This window comes from Aquarana catesbeiana, linkage group LG04 (assembly GCF_042186555.1).
Source record: "Aquarana catesbeiana isolate 2022-GZ linkage group LG04, ASM4218655v1, whole genome shotgun sequence".
In the NCBI taxonomy this organism is placed as follows: Eukaryota; Metazoa; Chordata; class Amphibia; order Anura; family Ranidae; genus Aquarana; species Aquarana catesbeiana.
Genome location: NC_133327.1, coordinates 37,263,096 through 37,285,233, shown reverse-complemented (window position 1 = coordinate 37,285,233; position 22,138 = coordinate 37,263,096). Strand labels below are relative to the sequence as shown.

The window sequence follows — 22,138 nt, the reverse complement described above, 5'->3', positions numbered from 1 at the left end:
TTTGGCCCCACTAGCAAATATCGACTGGCATAGGAAAAGGCAACGTAGCAGAGGATGGTTTCGATCCATCGACCTCTGGGTTATGGGCCCAGCACGCTTCCGCTGCGCCACTCTGCTCTTGCTGCCGAGCTGGTGCATCGACAACAAAATGTGGATCTAGTTTGCTACCGATCCCATGGGGAGTGGGTCCATCTGGCAAAGTCACAATGTAGATGACGAGGCGTTTCCATCGATGTTGACAAGCAAAAGGTGCCAGTGCCATCCTTATGCTGAGGGTTTTGGCTCAGCACGCTTCCGCTGCGCCACTCTGCTCTTGTTGCTGAGGAGGAGCATCAACAACAAAATGTGGATCTAGTTTGCTACCGATCCCATGGGGAGTGGGTCCATCTGGCAAAGTCACAATGTAGATGACAAGGCGTTTCCATCGATGTTGACAAGCTAATGCCAAGTCAAGTCTGGGCAAAAGCTGGACTCTCCTAGACCAGCTGAGCGAGGAGGGTGATGGCGCCGGCCCCGGCGTGGCGCATTGGTGGTTCAGTGGTAGAATTCTCGCCTGCCACGCGGGAGGCCCGGGTTCGATTCCCGGCCAATGCAATTATGGTGTCTTTGTCTTTAAAGCCCCCCCTTCCCCCCCCCGGGTAGCTCTCTCCCGCCAATTTCAAGTCCGGTGGAATGCATCAAGGCACAAGGTGTTTATTGTCTAGAACGTACTAGGTGGTGGGAAGGTTCTTTTGGAAACCACCTTCTCCTAATGACATCATTGAAACCCATGAGGTCATACTTCCGAAAGGGATCAGTTGTCAATGGACTCACGAAGGGAGAAAAAAAATGGGGGGACTCTGAGGAAGGGAGAGTGCAAACCTTCGAAGCTCGGAAAACGGGTGGCTGTCCTGGTGTCTAGCGGCCAGAGCAGGTTGTGGATTTTGCAAAACTGCATATATTACGCATAGCACATAAGAAGACAGGGATCAGCCATAGCGCCAACGGGGAGCCCGAGCAAAGGGGGATTAGCTCAAGTGGTAGAGCGCTCGCTTAGCATGCGAGAGGTAGTGGGATCGATGCCCGCATTCTCCAAACGCTGCCTTCCTGGGAGGCACCTCGCTTTTGCGTTTGTTGTTGAAGCTTGGAACCGAGCGCCGCGAGCAACATGGGAAGCCAGAGTCCTCCTCATAACATGTGCCAAGGCGGCGTTGACGCGTTTTTTTTTTTGAGGCAGCTGTGGCTTCAGCCAAAGTCAGGCAGGCAGTATTGGACAAAAGCAATCCATTAAAGAAAGCACGGCCAGGCTTCCTTTGCCAAGAGACAATATTGCATTAGCACAAAAGGTGCCCGTGCCATCCTTATGCTGAGGGTTTTGGACTCGTTTAACCACCAGAATCAGGTTCAACTTCTCTTTGTGTGTGAAAGAGCGCCCTTTGGCCCCACTAGCAAATATCGACTGGCATAGGAAAAGGCAACGTAGCAGAGGATGGTTTCGATCCATCGACCTCTGGGTTATGGGCCCAGCACGCTTCCGCTGCGCCACTCTGCTCTTGCTGCTGAGCTGGTGCATCGACAACAAAATGTGGATCTAGTTTGCTACCGATCCCATGGGGAGTGGGTCCATCTGGCAAAGTCACAATGTAGATGACGAGGCGTTTCCATCGATGTTGACAAGCAAAAGGTGCCAGTGCCATCCTTATGCTGAGGGTTTTGGCTCAGCACGCTTCCGCTGCGCCACTCTGCTCTTGTTGCTGAGGAGGAGCATCGACAACAAAATGTGGATCTAGTTTGCTACCGATCCCATGGGGAGTGGGTCCATCTGGCAAAGTCACAATGTAGATGACGAGGCGTTTCCATCGATGTTGACAAGCAAAAGGTGCCAGTGCCATCCTTATGCTGAGGGTTTTGGCTCAGCACGCTTCCGCTGCGCCACTCTGCTCTTGTTGCTGAGGAGGAGCATCAACAACAAAATGTGGATCTAGTTTGCTACCGATCCCATGGGGAGTGGGTCCATCTGGCAAAGTCACAATGTAGATGACAAGGCGTTTCCATCGATGTTGACAAGCTAATGCCAAGTCAAGTCTGGGCAAAAGCTGGACTCTCCTAGACCAGCTGAGCGAGGAGGGTGATGGCGCCGGCCCCGGCGTGGCTCATTGGTGGTTCAGTGGTAGAATTCTCGCCTGCCACGCGGGAGGCCCGGGTTCGATTCCCGGCCAATGCAATTATGGTGTCTTTGTCTTTAAAGCCCCCCCTTCCCCCCCCCCGGGTAGCTCTCTCCCGCCAATTTCAAGTCCGGTGGAATGCATCAAGGCACAAGGTGTTTATTGTCTAGAACGTACTAGGTGGTGGGAAGGTTCTTTTGGAAACCACCTTCTCCTAATGACATCATTGAAACCCATGAGGTCATACTTCCGAAAGGGATCAGTTGTCAATGGACTCACGAAGGGAGAAAAAAAATGGGGGGACTCTGAGGAAGGGAGAGTGCAAACCTTCGAAGCTCGGAAAACGGGTGGCTGTCCTGGTGTCTAGCGGCCAGAGCAGGTTGTGGATTTTGCAAAACTGCATATATTACGCATAGCACATAAGAGGACAGGGATCAGCCATAGCGCCAACGGTGAGCCCGAGCAAAGGGGGATTAGCTCAAGTGGTAGAGCGCTCGCTTAGCATGCGAGAGGTAGCGGGATCGATGCCCGCATTCTCCAAACGCTGCCTTCCTGGGAGGCACCTCGCTTTTGCGTTTGTTGTTGAAGCTTGGAACCGAGCGCCGCGAGCAACATGGGAAGCCAGAGTCCTCCTCATAACATGTGCCAAGGCGGCGTTGACGCGTTTTTTTTTTTGAGGCAGCTGTGGCTTCAGCCAAAGTCAGGCAGGCAGTATTGGACAAAAGCAATCCATTAAAGAAAGCACGGCCAGGCTTCCTTTGCCAAGAGACAATATTGCATTAGCACAAAAGGTGCCCGTGCCATCCTTATGCTGAGGGTTTTGGACTCGTTTAACCACCAGAATCAGGTTCAACTTCTCTTTGTGTGTGAAAGAGCGCCCTTTGGCCCCACTAGCAAATATCGACTGGCATAGGAAAAGGCAACGTAGCAGAGGATGGTTTCGATCCATCGACCTCTGGGTTATGGGCCCAGCACGCTTCCGCTGCGCCACTCTGCTCTTGCTGCCGAGCTGGTGCATCGACAACAAAATGTGGATCTAGTTTGCTACCGATCCCATGGGGAGTGGGTCCATCTGGCAAAGTCACAATGTAGATGACGAGGCGTTTCCATCGATGTTGACAAGCAAAAGGTGCCAGTGCCATCCTTATGCTGAGGGTTTTGGCTCAGCACGCTTCCGCTGCGCCACTCTGCTCTTGTTGCTGAGGAGGAGCATCAACAACAAAATGTGGATCTAGTTTGCTACCGATCCCATGGGGAGTGGGTCCATCTGGCAAAGTCACAATGTAGATGACAAGGCGTTTCCATCGATGTTGACAAGCTAATGCCAAGTCAAGTCTGGGCAAAAGCTGGACTCTCCTAGACCAGCTGAGCGAGGAGGGTGATGGCGCCGGCCCCGGTGTGGCGCATTGGTGGTTCAGTGGTAGAATTCTCGCCTGCCACGCGGGAGGCCCGGGTTCGATTCCCGGCCAATGCAATTATGGTGTCTTTGTCTTTAAAGCCCCCCCTTCCCCCCCCCGGGTAGCTCTCTCCCGCCAATTTCAAGTCCGGTGGAATGCATCAAGGCACAAGGTGTTTATTGTCTAGAACGTACTAGGTGGTGGGAAGGTTCTTTTGGAAACCACCTTCTCCTAATGACATCATTGAAACCCATGAGGTCATACTTCCGAAAGGGATCAGTTGTCAATGGACTCACGAAGGGAGAAAAAAAATGGGGGGACTCTGAGGAAGGGAGAGTGCAAACCTTCGAAGCTCGGAAAACGGGTGGCTGTCCTGGTGTCTAGCGGCCAGAGCAGGTTGTGGATTTTGCAAAACTGCATATATTACGCATAGCACATAAGAGGACAGGGATCAGCCATAGCGCCAACGGGGAGCCCGAGCAAAGGGGGATTAGCTCAAGTGGTAGAGCGCTCGCTTAGCATGCGAGAGGTTGCGGGATCGATGCCCGCATTCTCCAAACGCTGCCTTCCTGGGAGGCACCTCGCTTTTGCGTTTGTTGTTGAAGCTTGGAACCGAGCGCCGCGAGCAACATGGGAAGCCAGAGTCCTCCTCATAACATGTGCCAAGGCGGCGTTGACGCGTTTTTTTTTTTGAGGCAGCTGTGGCTTCAGCCAAAGTCAGGCAGGCAGTATTGGACAAAAGCAATCCATTAAAGAAAGCACGGCCAGGCTTCCTTTGCCAAGAGACAATATTGCATTAGCACAAAAGGTGCCCGTGCCATCCTTATGCTGAGGGTTTTGGACTCGTTTAACCACCAGAATCAGGTTCAACTTCTCTTTGTGTGTGAAAGAGCGCCCTTTGGCCCCAAAGCTCGGAAAACGGGTGGCTGTCCTGGTGTCTAGCGGCCAGAGCAGGTTGTGGATTTTGCAAAACTGCATATATTACGCATAGCACATAAGAGGACAGGGATCAGCCATAGCGCCAACGGGGAGCCCGAGCAAAGGGGGATTAGCTCAAGTGGTAGAGCGCTCGCTTAGCATGCGAGAGGTAGCGGGATCGATGCCCGCATTCTCCAAACGCTGCCTTCCTGGGAGGCACCTCGCTTTTGCGTTTGTTGTTGAAGCTTGGAACCGAGCGCCGCGAGCAACATGGGAAGCCAGAGTCCTCCTCATAACATGTGCCAAGGCGGCGTTGACGCGTTTTTTTTTTTGAGGCAGCTGTGGCTTCAGCCAAAGTCAGGCAGGCAGTATTGGACAAAAGCAATCCATTAAAGAAAGCACGGCCAGGCTTCCTTTGCCAAGAGACAATATTGCATTAGCACAAAAGGTGCCCGTGCCATCCTTATGCTGAGGGTTTTGGACTCGTTTAACCACCAGAATCAGGTTCAACTTCTCTTTGTGTGTGAAAGAGCGCCCTTTGGCCCCACTAGCAAATATCGACTGGCATAGGAAAAGGCAACGTAGCAGAGGATGGTTTCGATCCATCGACCTCTGGGTTATGGGCCCAGCACGCTTCCGCTGCGCCACTCTGCTCTTGCTGCCAAGCTGGTGCATCGACAACAAAATGTGGATCTAGTTTGCTACCGATCCCATGGGGAGTGGGTCCATCTGGCAAAGTCACAATGTAGATGACGAGGCGTTTCCATCGATGTTGACAAGCAAAAGGTGCCAGTGCCATCCTTATGCTGAGGGTTTTGGCTCAGCACGCTTCCGCTGCGCCACTCTGCTCTTGTTGCTGAGGAGGAGCATCAACAACAAAATGTGGATCTAGTTTGCTACCGATCCCATGGGGAGTGGGTCCATCTGGCAAAGTCACAATGTAGATGACAAGGCGTTTCCATCGATGTTGACAAGCTAATGCCAAGTCAAGTCTGGGCAAAAGCTGGACTCTCCTAGACCAGCTGAGCGAGGAGGGTGATGGCGCCGGCCCCGGCGTGGCGCATTGGTGGTTCAGTGGTAGAATTCTCGCCTGCCACGCGGGAGGCCGGGTTCGATTCCCGGCCAATGCAATTATGGTGTCTTTGTCTTTAAAGCCCCCCCTTCCCCCCCCCCGGGTAGCTCTCTCCCGCCAATTTCAAGTCCGGTGGAATGCATCAAGGCACAAGGTGTTTATTGTCTAGAACGTACTAGGTGGTGGGAAGGTTCTTTTGGAAACCACCTTCTCCTAATGACATCATTGAAACCCATGAGGTCATACTTCCGAAAGGGATCAGTTGTCAATGGACTCACGAAGGGAGAAAAAAAATGGGGGGACTCTGAGGAAGGGAGAGTGCAAACCTTCGAAGCTCGGAAAACGGGTGGCTGTCCTGGTGTCTAGCGGCCAGAGCAGGTTGTGGATTTTGCAAAACTGCATATATTACGCATAGCACATAAGAGGACAGGGATCAGCCATAGCGCCAACGGGGAGCCCGAGCAAAGGGGGATTAGCTCAAGTGGTAGAGCGCTCGCTTAGCATGCGAGAGGTAGCGGGATCGATGCCCGCATTCTCCAAACGCTGCCTTCCTGGGAGGCACCTCGCTTTTGCGTTTGTTGTTGAAGCTTGGAACCGAGCGCCGCGAGCAACATGGGAAGCCAGAGTCCTCCTCATAACATGTGCCAAGGCGGCGTTGACGCATTTTTTTTTTTGAGGCAGCTGTGGCTTCAGCCAAAGTCAGGCAGGCAGTATTGGACAAAAGCAATCCATTAAAGAAAGCACGGCCAGGCTTCCTTTGCCAAGAGACAATATTGCATTAGCACAAAAGGTGCCCGTGCCATCCTTATGCTGAGGGTTTTGGACTCGTTTAACCACCAGAATCAGGTTCAACTTCTCTTTGTGTGTGAAAGAGCGCCCTTTGGCCCCACTAGCAAATATCGACTGGCATAGGAAAAGGCAACGTAGCAGAGGATGGTTTCGATCCATCGACCTCTGGGTTATGGGCCCAGCACGCTTCCGCTGCGCCACTCTGCTCTTGCTGCCGAGCTGGTGCATCGACAACAAAATGTGGATCTAGTTTGCTACCGATCCCATGGGGAGTGGGTCCATCTGGCAAAGTCACAATGTAGATGACGAGGCGTTTCCATCGATGTTGACAAGCAAAAGGTGCCAGTGCCATCCTTATGCTGAGGGTTTTGGCTCAGCACGCTTCCGCTGCGCCACTCTGCTCTTGTTGCTGAGGAGGAGCATCAACAACAAAATGTGGATCTAGTTTGCTACCGATCCCATGGGGAGTGGGTCCATCTGGCAAAGTCACAATGTAGATGACAAGGCGTTTCCATCGATGTTGACAAGCTAATGCCAAGTCAAGTCTGGGCAAAAGCTGGACTCTCCTAGACCAGCTGAGCGAGGAGGGTGATGGCGCCGGCCCCGGCGTGGCGTGGCGCATTGGTGGTTCAGTGGTAGAATTCTCGCCTGCCACGCGGGAGGCCCGGGTTCGATTCCCGGCCAATGCAATTATGGTGTCTTTGTCTTTAAAGCCCCCCCTTCCCCCCCCGGGTAGCTCTCTCCCGCCAATTTCAAGTCCGGTGGAATGCATCAAGGCACAAGGTGTTTATTGTCTAGAACGTACTAGGTGGTGGGAAGGTTCTTTTGGAAACCACCTTCTCCTAATGACATCATTGAAACCCATGAGGTCATACTTCCGAAAGGGATCAGTTGTCAATGGACTCACGAAGGGAGAAAAAAAATGGGGGGACTCTGAGGAAGGGAGAGTGCAAACCTTCGAAGCTCGGAAAACGGGTGGCTGTCCTGGTGTCTAGCGGCCAGAGCAGGTTGTGGATTTTGCAAAACTGCATATATTACGCATAGCACATAAGAGGACAGGGATCAGCCATAGCGCCAATGGGGAGCCCGAGCAAAGGGGGATTAGCTCAAGTGGTAGAGCGCTCGCTTAGCATGCGAGAGGTAGCGGGATCGATGCCCGCATTCTCCAAACGCTGCCTTCCTGGGAGGCACCTCGCTTTTGCGTTTGTTGTTGAAGCTTGGAACCGAGCGCCGCGAGCAACATGGGAAGCCAGAGTCCTCCTCATAACATGTGCCAAGGCGGCGTTGACGCATTTTTTTTTTTGAGGCAGCTGTGGCTTCAGCCAAAGTCAGGCAGGCAGTATTGGACAAAAGCAATCCATTAAAGAAAGCACGGCCAGGCTTCCTTTGCCAAGAGACAATATTGCATTAGCACAAAAGGTGCCCGTGCCATCCTTATGCTGAGGGTTTTGGACTCGTTTAACCACCAGAATCAGGTTCAACTTCTCTTTGTGTGTGAAAGAGCGCCCTTTGGCCCCACTAGCAAATATCGACTGGCATAGGAAAAGGCAACATAGTAGAGGATGGTTTCGATCCATCGACCTCTGGGTTATGGGCCCAGCACGCTTCCGCTGCGCCACTCTGCTCTTGCTGCCGAGCTGGTGCATCGACAACAAAATGTGGATCTAGTTTGCTACCGATCCCATGGGGAGTGGGTCCATCTGGCAAAGTCACAATGTAGATGACGAGGCGTTTCCATCGATGTTGACAAGCAAAAGGTGCCAGTGCCATCCTTATGCTGAGGGTTTTGGCTCAGCACGCTTCCGCTGCGCCACTCTGCTCTTGTTGCTGAGGAGGAGCATCAACAACAAAATGTGGATCTAGTTTGCTACCGATCCCATGGGGAGTGGGTCCATCTGGCAAAGTCACAATGTAGATGACAAGGCGTTTCCATCGATGTTGACAAGCTAATGCCAAGTCAAGTCTGGGCAAAAGCTGGACTCTCCTAGACCAGCTGAGCGAGGAGGGTGATGGCGCCGGCCCCGGCGTGGCGCATTGGTGGTTCAGTGGTAGAATTCTCGCCTGCCACGCGGGAGGCCCGGGTTCGATTCCCGGCCAATGCAATTATGGTGTCTTTGTCTTTAAAGCCCCCCCTTCCCCCCCCCCCGGGTAGCTCTCTCCCGCCAATTTCAAGTCCGGTGGAATGCATCAAGGCACAAGGTGTTTATTGTCTAGAACGTACTAGGTGGTGGGAAGGTTCTTTTGGAAACCACCTTCTCCTAATGACATCATTGAAACCCATGAGGTCATACTTCCGAAAGGGATCAGTTGTCAATGGACTCACGAAGGGAGAAAAAAAATGGGGGGACTCTGAGGAAGGGAGAGTGCAAACCTTCGAAGCTCGGAAAACGGGTGGCTGTCCTGGTTTCTAGCGGCCAGAGCAGGTTGTGGATTTTGCAAAACTGCATATATTACGCATAGCACATAAGAGGACAGGGATCAGCCATAGCGCCAACGGGGAGCCCGAGCAAAGGGGGATTAGCTCAAGTGGTAGAGCGCTCGCTTAGCATGCGAGAGGTAGCGGGATCGATGCCCGCATTCTCCAAACGCTGCCTTCCTGGGAGGCACCTGGCTTTTGCGTTTGTTGTTGAAGCTTGGAACCGAGCGCCGCGAGCAACATGGGAAGCCAGAGTCCTCCTCATAACATGTGCCAAGGCGGCGTTGACGCGTTTTTTTTTTTGAGGCAGCTGTGGCTTCAGCCAAAGTCAGGCAGGCAGTATTGGACAAAAGCAATCCATTAAAGAAAGCACGGCCAGGCTTCCTTTGCCAAGAGACAATATTGCATTAGCACAAAAGGTGCCCGTGCCATCCTTATGCTGAGGGTTTTGGACTCGTTTAACCACCAGAATCAGGTTCAACTTCTCTTTGTGTGTGAAAGAGCGCCCTTTGGCCCCACTAGCAAATATCGACTGGCATAGGAAAAGGCAACGTAGCAGAGGATGGTTTCGATCCATCGACCTCTGGGTTATGGGCCCAGCACGCTTCCGCTGCGCCACTCTGCTCTTGCTGCCGAGCTGGTGCATCGACAACAAAATGTGGATCTAGTTTGCTACCGATCCCATGGGGAGTGGGTCCATCTGGCAAAGTCACAATGTAGATGACGAGGCGTTTCCATCGATGTTGACAAGCAAAAGGTGCCAGTGCCATCCTTATGCTGAGGGTTTTGGCTCAGCACGCTTCCGCTGCGCCACTCTGCTCTTGTTGCTGAGGAGGAGCATCAACAACAAAATGTGGATCTAGTTTGCTACCGATCCCATGGGGAGTGGGTCCATCTGGCAAAGTCACAATGTAGATGACAAGGCGTTTCCATCGATGTTGACAAGCTAATGCCAAGTCAAGTCTGGGCAAAAGCTGGACTCTCCTAGACCAGCTGAGCGAGGAGGGTGATGGCGCCGGCCCCGGCGTGGCGCATTGGTGGTTCAGTGGTAGAATTCTCGCCTGCCACGTGGGAGGCCCGGGTTCGATTCCCGGCCAATGCAATTATGGTGTCTTTGTCTTTAAAGCCCCCCCTTCCCCCCCCGGGTAGCTCTCTCCCGCCAATTTCAAGTCCGGTGGAATGCATCAAGGCACAAGGTGTTTATTGTCTAGAACGTACTAGGTGGTGGGAAGGTTCTTTTGGAAACCACCTTCTCCTAATGACATCATTGAAACCCATGAGGTCATACTTCCGAAAGGGATCAGTTGTCAATGGACTCACGAAGGGAGAAAAAAAATGGGGGGACTCTGAGGAAGGGAGAGTGCAAACCTTCGAAGCTCGGAAAACGGGTGGCTGTCCTGGTGTCTAGCGGCCAGAGCAGGTTGTGGATTTTGCAAAACTGCATATATTACGCATAGCACATAAGAGGACAGGGATCAGCCATAGCGCCAACGGGGAGCCCGAGCAAAGGGGGATTAGCTCAAGTGGTAGAGCGCTCGCTTAGCATGCGAGAGGTAGCGGGATCGATGCCCGCATTCTCCAAACGCTGCCTTCCTGGGAGGCACCTCGCTTTTGCGTTTGTTGTTGAAGCTTGGAACCGAGCGCCGCGAGCAACATGGGAAGCCAGAGTCCTCCTCATAACATGTGCCAAGGCGGCGTTGACGCGTTTTTTTTTTTGAGGCAGCTGTGGCTTCAGCCAAAGTCAGGCAGGCAGTATTGGACAAAAGCAATCCATTAAAGAAAGCACGGCCAGGCTTCCTTTGCCAAGAGACAATATTGCATTAGCACAAAAGGTGCCCGTGCCATCCTTATGCTGAGGGTTTTGGACTCGTTTAACCACCAGAATCAGGTTCAACTTCTCTTTGTGTGTGAAAGAGCGCCCTTTGGCCCCACTAGCAAATATCGACTGGCATAGGAAAAGGCAACGTAGCAGAGGATGGTTTCGATCCATCGACCTCTGGGTTATGGGCCCAGCACGCTTCCGCTGCGCCACTCTGCTCTTGCTGCCGAGCTGGTGCATCGACAACAAAATGTGGATCTAGTTTGCTACCGATCCCATGGGGAGTGGGTCCATCTGGCAAAGTCACAATGTAGATGACGAGGCGTTTCCATCGATGTTGACAAGCAAAAGGTGCCAGTGCCATCCTTATGCTGAGGGTTTTGGCTCAGCACGCTTCCGCTGCGCCACTCTGCTCTTGTTGCTGAGGAGGAGCATCAACAACAAAATGTGGATCTAGTTTGCTACCGATCCCATGGGGAGTGGGTCCATCTGGCAAAGTCACAATGTAGATGACAAGGCGTTTCCATCGATGTTGACAAGCTAATGCCAAGTCAAGTCTGGGCAAAAGCTGGACTCTCCTAGACCAGCTGAGCGAGGAGGGTGATGGCGCCGGCCCCGGCGTGGCGCATTGGTGGTTCAGTGGTAGAATTCTCGCCTGCCACGCGGGAGGCCCGGGTTCGATTCCCGGCCAATGCAATTATGGTGTCTTTGTCTTTAAAGCCCCCCCTTCCCACCCCCGGGTAGCTCTCTCCCGCCAATTTCAAGTCCGGTGGAATGCATCAAGGCACAAGGTGTTTATTGTCTAGAACGTACTAGGTGGTGGGAAGGTTCTTTTGGAAACCACCTTCTCCTAATGACATCATTGAAACCCATGAGGTCATACTTCCGAAAGGGATCAGTTGTCAATGGACTCACGAAGGGAGAAAAAAAATGGGGGGACTCTGAGGAAGGGAGAGTGCAAACCTTCGAAGCTCGGAAAACGGGTGGCTGTCCTGGTGTCTAGCGGCCAGAGCAGGTTGTGGATTTTGCAAAACTGCATATATTACGCATAGCACATAAGAGGACAGGGATCAGCCATAGCGCCAACGGGGAGCCCGAGCAAAGGGGGATTAGCTCAAGTGGTAGAGCGCTCGCTTAGCATGCGAGAGGTAGCGGGATCGATGCCCGCATTCTCCAAACGCTGCCTTCCTGGGAGGCACCTCGCTTTTGCGTTTGTTGTTGAAGCTTGGAACCGAGCGCCGCGAGCAACATGGGAAGCCAGAGTCCTCCTCATAACATGTGCCAAGGCGGCGTTGACGCGTTTTTTTTTTTGAGGCAGCTGTGGCTTCAGCCAAAGTCAGGCAGGCAGTATTGGACAAAAGCAATCCATTAAAGAAAGCACGGCCAGGCTTCCTTTGCCAAGAGACAATATTGCATTAGCACAAAAGGTGCCCGTGCCATCCTTATGCTGAGGGTTTTGGACTCGTTTAACCACCAGAATCAGGTTCAACTTCTCTTTGTGTGTGAAAGAGCGCCCTTTGGCCCCACTAGCAAATATCGACTGGCATAGGAAAAGGCAACGTAGCAGAGGATGGTTTCGATCCATCGACCTCTGGGTTGTGGGCCCAGCACGCTTCCGCTACGCCACTCTGCTCTTGCTGCCGAGCTGGTGCATCGACAACAAAATGTGGATCTAGTTTGCTACCGATCCCATGGGGAGTGGGTCCATCTGGCAAAGTCACAATGTAGATGACGAGGCGTTTCCATCGATGTTGACAAGCAAAAGGTGCCAGTGCCATCCTTATGCTGAGGGTTTTGGCTCAGCACGCTTCCGCTGCGCCACTCTGCTCTTGTTGCTGAGGAGGAGCATCAACAACAAAATGTGGATCTAGTTTGCTACCGATCCCATGGGGAGTGGGTCCATCTGGCAAAGTCACAATGTAGATGACAAGGCGTTTCCATCGATGTTGACAAGCTAATGCCAAGTCAAGTCTGGGCAAAAGCTGGACTCTCCTAGACCAGCTGAGCGAGGAGGGTGATGGCGCCGGCCCCGGCGTGGCGCATTGGTGGTTCAGTGGTAGAATTCTCGCCTGCCACGCGGGAGGCCCGGGTTCGATTCCCGGCCAATGCAATTATGGTGTCTTTGTCTTTAAAGCCCCCCCTTCCCCCCCCCGGGTAGCTCTCTCCCGCCAATTTCAAGTCCGGTGGAATGCATCAAGGCACAAGGTGTTTATTGTCTAGAACGTACTAGGTGGTGGGAAGGTTCTTTTGGAAACCACCTTCTCCTAATGACATCATTGAAACCCATGAGGTCATACTTCCGAAAGGGATCAGTTGTCAATGGACTCACGAAGGGAGAAAAAAAATGGGGGGACTCTGAGGAAGGGAGAGTGCAAACCTTCGAAGCTCGGAAAACGGGTGGCTGTCCTGGTGTCTAGCGGCCAGAGCAGGTTGTGGATTTTGCAAAACTGCATATATTACGCATAGCACATAAGAGGACAGGGATCAGCCATAGCGCCAACGGGGAGCCCGAGCAAAGGGGGATTAGCTCAAGTGGTAGAGCGCTCGCTTAGCATGCGAGAGGTAGCGGGATCGATGCCCGCATTCTCCAAACGCTGCCTTCCTGGGAGGCACCTCGCTTTTGCGTTTGTTGTTGAAGCTTGGAACCGAGCGCCGCGAGCAACATGGGAAGCCAGAGTCCTCCTCATAACATGTGCCAAGGCGGCGTTGACGCGTTTTTTTTTTTGAGGCAGCTGTGGCTTCAGCCAAAGTCAGGCAGGCAGTATTGGACAAAAGCAATCCATTAAAGAAAGCACGGCCAGGCTTCCTTTGCCAAGAGACAATATTGCATTAGCACAAAAGGTGCCCGTGCCATCCTTATGCTGAGGGTTTTGGACTCGTTTAACCACCAGAATCAGGTTCAACTTCTCTTTGTGTGTGAAAGAGCGCCCTTTGGCCCCACTAGCAAATATCGACTGGCATAGGAAAAGGCAACGTAGCAGAGGATGGTTTCGATCCATCGACCTCTGGGTTATGGGCCCAGCACGCTTCCGCTGCGCCACTCTGCTCTTGCTGCCGAGCTGGTGCATCGACAACAAAATGTGGATCTAGTTTGCTACCGATCCCATGGGGAGTGGGTCCATCTGGCAAAGTCACAATGTAGATGACGAGGCGTTTCCATCGATGTTGACAAGCAAAAGGTGCCAGTGCCATCCTTATGCTGAGGGTTTTGGCTCAGCACGCTTCCGCTGCGCCACTCTGCTCTTGTTGCTGAGGAGGAGCATCAACAACAAAATGTGGATCTAGTTTGCTACCGATCCCATGGGGAGTGGGTCCATCTGGCAAAGTCACAATGTAGATGACAAGGCGTTTCCATCGATGTTGACAAGCTAATGCCAAGTCAAGTCTGGGCAAAAGCTGGACTCTCCTAGACCAGCTGAGCGAGGAGGGTGATGGCGCCGGCCCCGGCGTGGCGCATTGGTGGTTCAGTGGTAGAATTCTCGCCTGCCACGCGGGAGGCCCGGGTTCGATTCCCGGCCAATGCAATTATGGTGTCTTTGTCTTTAAAGCCCCCCCTTCCCCCCCCCGGGTAGCTCTCTCCCGCCAATTTCAAGTCCGGTGGAATGCATCAAGGCACAAGGTGTTTATTGTCTAGAACGTACTAGGTGGTGGGAAGGTTCTTTTGGAAACCACCTTCTCCTAATGACATCATTGAAACCCATGAGGTCATACTTCCGAAAGGGATCAGTTGTCAATGGACTCACGAAGGGAGAAAAAAAATGGGGGGACTCTGAGGAAGGGAGAGTGCAAACCTTCGAAGCTCGGAAAACGGGTGGCTGTCCTGGTGTCTAGCGGCCAGAGCAGGTTGTGGATTTTGCAAAACTGCATATATTACGCATAGCACATAAGAGGACAGGGATCAGCCATAGCGCCAACGGGGAGCCCGAGCAAAGGGGGATTAGCTCAAGTGGTAGAGCGCTCGCTTAGCATGCGAGAGGTAGCGGGATCGATGCCCGCATTCTCCAAACGCTGCCTTCCTGGGAGGCACCTGGCTTTTGCGTTTGTTGTTGAAGCTTGGAACCGAGCGCCGCGAGCAACATGGGAAGCCAGAGTCCTCCTCATAACATGTGCCAAGGCGGCGTTGACGCGTTTTTTTTTTTGAGGCAGCTGTGGCTTCAGCCAAAGTCAGGCAGGCAGTATTGGACAAAAGCAATCCATTAAAGAAAGCACGGCCAGGCTTCCTTTGCCAAGAGACAATATTGCATTAGCACAAAAGGTGCCCGTGCCATCCTTATGCTGAGGGTTTTGGACTCGTTTAACCACCAGAATCAGGTTCAACTTCTCTTTGTGTGTGAAAGAGCGCCCTTTGGCCCCACTAGCAAATATCGACTGGCATAGGAAAAGGCAACGTAGCAGAGGATGGTTTCGATCCATCGACCTCTGGGTTATGGGCCCAGCACGCTTCCGCTGCGCCACTCTGCTCTTGCTGCCGAGCTGGTGCATCGACAACAAAATGTGGATCTAGTTTGCTACCGATCCCATGGGGAGTGGGTCCATCTGGCAAAGTCACAATGTAGATGACGAGGCGTTTCCATCGATGTTGACAAGCAAAAGGTGCCAGTGCCATCCTTATGCTGAGGGTTTTGGCTCAGCACGCTTCCGCTGCGCCACTCTGCTCTTGTTGCTGAGGAGGAGCATCAACAACAAAATGTGGATCTAGTTTGCTACCGATCCCATGGGGAGTGGGTCCATCTGGCAAAGTCACAATGTAGATGACAAGGCGTTTCCATCGATGTTGACAAGCTAATGCCAAGTCAAGTCTGGGCAAAAGCTGGACTCTCCTAGACCAGCTGAGCGAGGAGGGTGATGGCGCCGGCCCCGGCGTGGCGCATTGGTGGTTCAGTGGTAGAATTCTCGCCTGCCACGCGGGAGGCCCGGGTTCGATTCCCGGCCAATGCAGTTATGGTGTCTTTGTCTTTAAAGCCCCCCCTCCCCCCCCCCGGGTAGCTCTCTCCCGCCAATTTCAAGTCCGGTGGAATGCATCAAGGCACAAGGTGTTTATTGTCTAGAACGTACTAGGTGGTGGGAAGGTTCTTTTGGAAACCACCTTCTCCTAATGACATCATTGAAACCCATGAGGTCATACTTCCGAAAGGGATCAGTTGTCAATGGACTCACGAAGGGAGAAAAAAAATGGGGGGACTCTGAGGAAGGGAGAGTGCAAACCTTCGAAGCTCGGAAAACGGGTGGCTGTCCTGGTGTCTAGCGGCCAGAGCAGGTTGTGGATTTTGCAAAACTGCATATATTACGCATAGCACATAAGAGGACAGGGATCAGCCATAGCGCCAACGGGGAGCCCGAGCAAAGGGGGATTAGCTCAAGTGGTAGAGCGCTCGCTTAGCATGCGAGAGGTAGCGGGATCGATGCCCGCATTCTCCAAACGCTGCCTTCCTGGGAGGCACCTGGCTTTTGCGTTTGTTGTTGAAGCTTGGAACCGAGCGCCGCGAGCAACATGGGAAGCCAGAGTCCTCCTCATAACATGTGCCAAGGCGGCGTTGACGCGTTTTTTTTTTTGAGGCAGCTGTGGCTTCAGCCAAAGTCAGGCAGGCAGTATTGGACAAAAGCAATCCATTAAAGAAAGCACGGCCAGGCTTCCTTTGCCAAGAGACAATATTGCATTAGCACAAAAGGTGCCCGTGCCATCCTTATGCTGAGGGTTTTGGACTCGTTTAACCACCAGAATCAGGTTCAACTTCTCTTTGTGTGTGAAAGAGCGCCCTTTGGCCCCACTAGCAAATATCGACTGGCATAGGAAAAGGCAACGTAGCAGAGGATGGTTTCGATCCATCGACCTCTGGGTTATGGGCCCAGCACGCTTCCGCTGCGCCACTCTGCTCTTGCTGCCGAGCTGGTGCATCGACAACAAAATGTGGATCTAGTTTGCTACCGATCCCATGGGGAGTGGGTCCATCTGGCAAAGTCACAATGTAGATGACGAGGCGTTTCCATCGATGTTGACAAGCAAAAGGTGCCAGTGCCATCCTTATGCTGAGGGTTTTGGCTCAGCACGCTTCCGCTGCGCCACTCTGCTCTTGTTGCTGAGGAGGAGCATCAACAACAAAATGTGGATCTAGTTTGCTACCGATCCCATGGGGAGTGGGTCCATCTGGCAAAGTCACAATGTAGATGACAAGGCGTTTCCATCGATGTTGACAAGCTAATGCCAAGTCAAGTCTGGGCAAAAGCTGGACTCTCCTAGACCAGCTGAGCGAGGAGGGTGATGGCGCCGGCCCCGGCGTGGCGCATTGGTGGTTCAGTGGTAGAATTCTCGCCTGCCACGCGGGAGGCCCGGGTTCGATTCCCGGCCAATGCAGTTATGGTGTCTTTGTCTTTAAAGCCCCCCCTCCCCCCCCCCGGGTAGCTCTCTCCCGCCAATTTCAAGTCCGGTGGAATGCATCAAGGCACAAGGTGTTTATTGTCTAGAACGTACTAGGTGGTGGGAAGGTTCTTTTGGAAACCACCTTCTCCTAATGACATCATTGAAACCCATGAGGTCATACTTCCGAAAGGGATCAGTTGTCAATGGACTCACGAAGGGAGAAAAAAAATGGGGGGACTCTGAGGAAGGGAGAGTGCAAACCTTCGAAGCTCGGAAAACGGGTGGCTGTCCTGGTGTCTAGCGGCCAGAGCAGGTTGTGGATTTTGCAAAACTGCATATATTACGCATAGCACATAAGAGGACAGGGATCAGCCATAGCGCCAACGGGGAGCCCGAGCAAAGGGGGATTAGCTCAAGTGGTAGAGCGCTCGCTTAGCATGCGAGAGGTAGCGGGATCGATGCCCGCATTCTCCAAACGCTGCCTTCCTGGGAGGCACCTCGCTTTTGCGTTTGTTGTTGAAGCTTGGAACCGAGCGCCGCGAGCAACATGGGAAGCCAGAGTCCTCCTCATAACATGTGCCAAGGCGGCGTTGACGCGTTTTTTTTTTTGAGGCAGCTGTGGCTTCAGCCAAAGTCAGGCAGGCAGTATTGGACAAAAGCAATCCATTAAAGAAAGCACGGCCAGGCTTCCTTTGCCAAGAGACAATATTGCATTAGCACAAAAGGTGCCCGTGCCATCCTTATGCTGAGGGTTTTGGACTCGTTTAACCACCAGAATCAGGTTCAACTTCTCTTTGTGTGTGAAAGAGCGCCCTTTGGCCCCACTAGCAAATATCGACTGGCATAGGAAAAGGCAACGTAGCAGAGGATGGTTTCGATCCATCGACCTCTGGGTTATGGGCCCAGCACGCTTCCGCTGCGCCACTCTGCTCTTGCTGCCGAGCTGGTGCATCGACAACAAAATGTGGATCTAGTTTGCTACCGATCCCATGGGGAGTGGGTCCATCTGGCAAAGTCACAATGTAGATGACGAGGCGTTTCCATCGATGTTGACAAGCAAAAGGTGCCAGTGCCATCCTTATGCTGAGGGTTTTGGCTCAGCACGCTTCCGCTGCGCCACTCTGCTCTTGTTGCTGAGGAGGAGCATCAACAACAAAATGTGGATCTAGTTTGCTACCGATCCCATGGGGAGTGGGTCCATCTGGCAAAGTCACAATGTAGATGACAAGGCGTTTCCATCGATGTTGACAAGCTAATGCCAAGTCAAGTCTGGGCAAAAGCTGGACTCTCCTAGACCAGCTGAGCGAGGAGGGTGATGGCGCCGGCCCCGGCGTGGCGCATTGGTGGTTCAGTGGTAGAATTCTCGCCTGCCACGCGGGAGGCCCGGGTTCGATTCCCGGCCAATGCAATTATGGTGTCTTTGTCTTTAAAGCCCCCCCTTCCCCCCCCCGGGTAGCTCTCTCCCGCCAATTTCAAGTCCGGTGGAATGCATCAAGGCACAAGGTGTTTATTGTCTAGAACGTACTAGGTGGTGGGAAGGTTCTTTTGGAAACCACCTTCTCCTAATGACATCATTGAAACCCATGAGGTCATACTTCCGAAAGGGATCAGTTGTCAATGGACTCACGAAGGGAGAAAAAAAATGGGGGGACTCTGAGGAAGGGAGAGTGCAAACCTTCGAAGCTCGGAAAACGGGTGGCTGTCCTGGTGTCTAGCGGCCAGAGCAGGTTGTGGATTTTGCAAAACTGCATATATTACGCATAGCACATAAGAGGACAGGGATCAGCCATAGCGCCAACGGGGAGCCCGAGCAAAGGGGGATTAGCTCAAGTGGTAGAGCGCTCGCTTAGCATGCGAGAGGTAGCGGGATCGATGCCCGCATTCTCCAAACGCTGCCTTCCTGGGAGGCACCTCGCTTTTGCGTTTGTTGTTGAAGCTTGGAACCGAGCGCCGCGAGCAACATGGGAAGCCAGAGTCCTCCTCATAACATGTGCCAAGGCGGCGTTGACGCGTTTTTTTTTTTGAGGCAGCTGTGGCTTCAGCCAAAGTCAGGCAGGCAGTATTGGACAAAAGCAATCCATTAAAGAAAGCACGGCCAGGCTTCCTTTGCCAAGAGACAATATTGCATTAGCACAAAAGGTGCCCGTGCCATCCTTATGCTGAGGGTTTTGGACTCGTTTAACCACCAGAATCAGGTTCAACTTCTCTTTGTGTGTGAAAGAGCGCCCTTTGGCCCCACTAGCAAATATCGACTGGCATAGGAAAAGGCAACGTAGCAGAGGATGGTTTCGATCCATCGACCTCTGGGTTATGGGCCCAGCACGCTTCCGCTGCGCCACTCTGCTCTTGCTGCCGAGCTGGTGCATCGACAACAAAATGTGGATCTAGTTTGCTACCGATCCCATGGGGAGTGGGTCCATCTGGCAAAGTCACAATGTAGATGACGAGGCGTTTCCATCGATGTTGACAAGCAAAAGGTGCCAGTGCCATCCTTATGCTGAGGGTTTTGGCTCAGCACGCTTCCGCTGCGCCACTCTGCTCTTGTTGCTGAGGAGGAGCATCAACAACAAAATGTGGATCTAGTTTGCTACCGATCCCATGGGGAGTGGGTCCATCTGGCAAAGTCACAATGTAGATGACAAGGCGTTTCCATCGATGTTGACAAGCTAATGCCAAGTCAAGTCTGGGCAAAAGCTGGACTCTCCTAGACCAGCTGAGCGAGGAGGGTGATGGCGCCGGCCCCGGCGTGGCGCATTGGTGGTTCAGTGGTAGAATTCTCGCCTGCCACGCGGGAGGCCCGGGTTCGATTCCCGGCCAATGCAATTATGGTGTCTTTGTCTTTAAAGCCCCCCCTTCCCCCCCCCGGGTAGCTCTCTCCCGCCAATTTCAAGTCCGGTGGAATGCATCAAGGCACAAGGTGTTTATTGTCTAGAACGTACTAGGTGGTGGGAAGGTTCTTTTGGAAACCACCTTCTCCTAATGACATCATTGAAACCCATGAGGTCATACTTCCGAAAGGGATCAGTTGTCAATGGACTCACGAAGGGAGAAAAAAAATGGGGGGACTCTGAGGAAGGGAGAGTGCAAACCTTCGAAGCTCGGAAAACGGGTGGCTGTCCTGGTGTCTAGCGGCCAGAGCAGGTTGTGGATTTTGCAAAACTGCATATATTACGCATAGCACATAAGAGGACAGGGATCAGCCATAGCGCCAACGGGGAGCCCGAGCAAAGGGGGATTAGCTCAAGTGGTAGAGCGCTCGCTTAGCATGCGAGAGGTAGCGGGATCGATGCCCGCATTCTCCAAACGCTGCCTTCCTGGGAGGCACCTCGCTTTTGCGTTTGTTGTTGAAGCTTGGAACCGAGCGCCGCGAGCAACATGGGAAGCCAGAGTCCTCCTCATAACATGTGCCAAGGCGGCGTTGACGCGTTTTTTTTTTTGAGGCAGCTGTGGCTTCAGCCAAAGTCAGGCAGGCAGTATTGGACAAAAGCAATCCATTAAAGAAAGCACGGCCAGGCTTCCTTTGCCAAGAGACAATATTGCATTAGCACAAAAGGTGCCCGTGCCATCCTTATGCTGAGGGTTTTGCACTCGTTTAACCACCAGAATCAGGTTCAACTTCTCTTTGTGTGTGAAAGAGCGCCCTTTGGCCCCACTAGCAAATATCGACTGGCATAGGAAAAGGCAACGTAGCAGAGGATGGTTTCGATCCATCGACCTCTGGGTTATGGGCCCAGCACGCTTCCGCTGCGCCACTCTGCTCTTGCTGCCGAGCTGGTGCATCGACAACAAAATGTGGATCTAGTTTGCTACCGATCCCATGGGGAGTGGGTCCATCTGGCAAAGTCACAATGTAGATGACGAGGCGTTTCCATCGATGTTGACAAGCAAAAGGTGCCAGTGCCATCCTTATGCTGAGGGTTTTGGCTCAGCACGCTTCCGCTGCGCCACTCTGCTCTTGTTGCTGAGGAGGAGCATCAACAACAAAATGTGGATCTAGTTTGCTACCGATCCCATGGGGAGTGGGTCCATCTGGCAAAGTCACAATGTAGATGACAAGGCGTTTCCATCGATGTTGACAAGCTAATGCCAAGTCAAGTCTGGGCAAAAGCTGGACTCTCCTAGACCAGCTGAGCGAGGAGGGTGATGGCGCCGGCCCCGGCGTGGCGCATTGGTGGTTCAGTGGTAGAATTCTCGCCTGCCACGCAGGAGGCCCGGGTTCGATTCCCGGCCAATGCAATTATGGTGTCTTTGTCTTTAAAGCCCCCCCTTCCCCCCCCGGGTAGCTCTCTCCCGCCAATTTCAAGTCCGGTGGAATGCATCAAGGCACAAGGTGTTTATTGTCTAGAACGTACTAGGTGGTGGGAAGGTTCTTTTGGAAACCACCTTCTCCTAATGACATCATTGAAACCCATGAGGTCATACTTCCGAAAGGGATCAGTTGTCAATGGACTCACGAAGGGAGAAAAAAAATGGGGGGACTCTGAGGAAGGGAGAGTGCAAACCTTCGAAGCTCGGAAAACGGGTGGCTGTCCTGGTGTCTAGCGGCCAGAGCAGGTTGTGGATTTTGCAAAACTGCATATATTACGCATAGCACATAAGAGGACAGGGATCAGCCATAGCGCCAACGGGGAGCCCGAGCAAAGGGGGATTAGCTCAAGTGGTAGAGCGCTCGCTTAGCATGCGAGAGGTAGCGGGATCGATGCCCGCATTCTCCAAACGCTGCCTTCCTGGGAGGCACCTCGCTTTTGCGTTTGTTGTTGAAGCTTGGAACCGAGCGCCGCGAGCAACATGGGAAGCCAGAGTCCTCCTCATAACATGTGCCAAGGCGGCGTTGACGCGTTTTTTTTTTTGAGGCAGCTGTGGCTTCAGCCAAAGTCAGGCAGGCAGTATTGGACAAAAGCAATCCATTAAAGAAAGCACGGCCAGGCTTCCTTTGCCAAGAGACAATATTGCATTAGCACAAAAGGTGCCCGTGCCATCCTTATGCTGAGGGTTTTGGACTCGTTTAACCACCAGAATCAGGTTCAACTTCTCTTTGTGTGTGAAAGAGCGCCCTTTGGCCCCACTAGCAAATATCGACTGGCATAGGAAAAGGCAACGTAGCAGAGGATGGTTTCGATCCATCGACCTCTGGGTTATGGGCCCAGCACGCTTCCGCTGCGCCACTCTGCTCTTGCTGCCGAGCTGGTGCATCGACAACAAAATGTGGATCTAGTTTGCTACCG

General features: G+C 52.9%; 15 non-coding genes across 15 annotated transcripts; 1 reads left to right on the top strand and 14 right to left on the bottom strand.

The window, feature by feature from the left end:
* Nucleotides 1–45: 45 nt before the first annotated feature.
* TRNAM-CAU (transfer RNA methionine (anticodon CAU)) lies at nucleotides 46–117 on the bottom strand. The gene has a single exon. It is a non-coding gene; the product is annotated as a tRNA-Met (tRNA).
* A 1,342-nt stretch (nucleotides 118–1,459) lies between these two features.
* On the bottom strand, nucleotides 1,460–1,531 carry TRNAM-CAU (transfer RNA methionine (anticodon CAU)). Its single transcript has one exon. It is a non-coding gene; the product is annotated as a tRNA-Met (tRNA).
* A 1,538-nt stretch (nucleotides 1,532–3,069) lies between these two features.
* TRNAM-CAU (transfer RNA methionine (anticodon CAU)) lies at nucleotides 3,070–3,141 on the bottom strand. The gene has a single exon. It is a non-coding gene; the product is annotated as a tRNA-Met (tRNA).
* An 884-nt stretch (nucleotides 3,142–4,025) lies between these two features.
* TRNAA-AGC (transfer RNA alanine (anticodon AGC)) lies at nucleotides 4,026–4,098 on the top strand. The gene has a single exon. It is a non-coding gene; the product is annotated as a tRNA-Ala (tRNA).
* A 943-nt stretch (nucleotides 4,099–5,041) lies between these two features.
* Nucleotides 5,042–5,113, bottom strand: TRNAM-CAU (transfer RNA methionine (anticodon CAU)). The gene has a single exon. It is a non-coding gene; the product is annotated as a tRNA-Met (tRNA).
* Nucleotides 5,114–6,455: 1,342 nt separating this feature from the next.
* On the bottom strand, nucleotides 6,456–6,527 carry TRNAM-CAU (transfer RNA methionine (anticodon CAU)). The gene has a single exon. It is a non-coding gene; the product is annotated as a tRNA-Met (tRNA).
* A 2,762-nt stretch (nucleotides 6,528–9,289) lies between these two features.
* TRNAM-CAU (transfer RNA methionine (anticodon CAU)) lies at nucleotides 9,290–9,361 on the bottom strand. The gene has a single exon. It is a non-coding gene; the product is annotated as a tRNA-Met (tRNA).
* Nucleotides 9,362–10,702: 1,341 nt separating this feature from the next.
* Nucleotides 10,703–10,774, bottom strand: TRNAM-CAU (transfer RNA methionine (anticodon CAU)). The gene has a single exon. It is a non-coding gene; the product is annotated as a tRNA-Met (tRNA).
* Nucleotides 10,775–13,530: 2,756 nt separating this feature from the next.
* On the bottom strand, nucleotides 13,531–13,602 carry TRNAM-CAU (transfer RNA methionine (anticodon CAU)). The gene has a single exon. It is a non-coding gene; the product is annotated as a tRNA-Met (tRNA).
* A 1,342-nt stretch (nucleotides 13,603–14,944) lies between these two features.
* On the bottom strand, nucleotides 14,945–15,016 carry TRNAM-CAU (transfer RNA methionine (anticodon CAU)). The gene has a single exon. It is a non-coding gene; the product is annotated as a tRNA-Met (tRNA).
* Nucleotides 15,017–16,358: 1,342 nt separating this feature from the next.
* Nucleotides 16,359–16,430, bottom strand: TRNAM-CAU (transfer RNA methionine (anticodon CAU)). Its single transcript has one exon. It is a non-coding gene; the product is annotated as a tRNA-Met (tRNA).
* A 1,342-nt stretch (nucleotides 16,431–17,772) lies between these two features.
* On the bottom strand, nucleotides 17,773–17,844 carry TRNAM-CAU (transfer RNA methionine (anticodon CAU)). The gene has a single exon. It is a non-coding gene; the product is annotated as a tRNA-Met (tRNA).
* A 1,342-nt stretch (nucleotides 17,845–19,186) lies between these two features.
* TRNAM-CAU (transfer RNA methionine (anticodon CAU)) lies at nucleotides 19,187–19,258 on the bottom strand. The gene has a single exon. It is a non-coding gene; the product is annotated as a tRNA-Met (tRNA).
* Nucleotides 19,259–20,600: 1,342 nt separating this feature from the next.
* TRNAM-CAU (transfer RNA methionine (anticodon CAU)) lies at nucleotides 20,601–20,672 on the bottom strand. Its single transcript has one exon. It is a non-coding gene; the product is annotated as a tRNA-Met (tRNA).
* A 1,341-nt stretch (nucleotides 20,673–22,013) lies between these two features.
* TRNAM-CAU (transfer RNA methionine (anticodon CAU)) lies at nucleotides 22,014–22,085 on the bottom strand. Its single transcript has one exon. It is a non-coding gene; the product is annotated as a tRNA-Met (tRNA).
* Nucleotides 22,086–22,138: the final 53 nt, after the last annotated feature.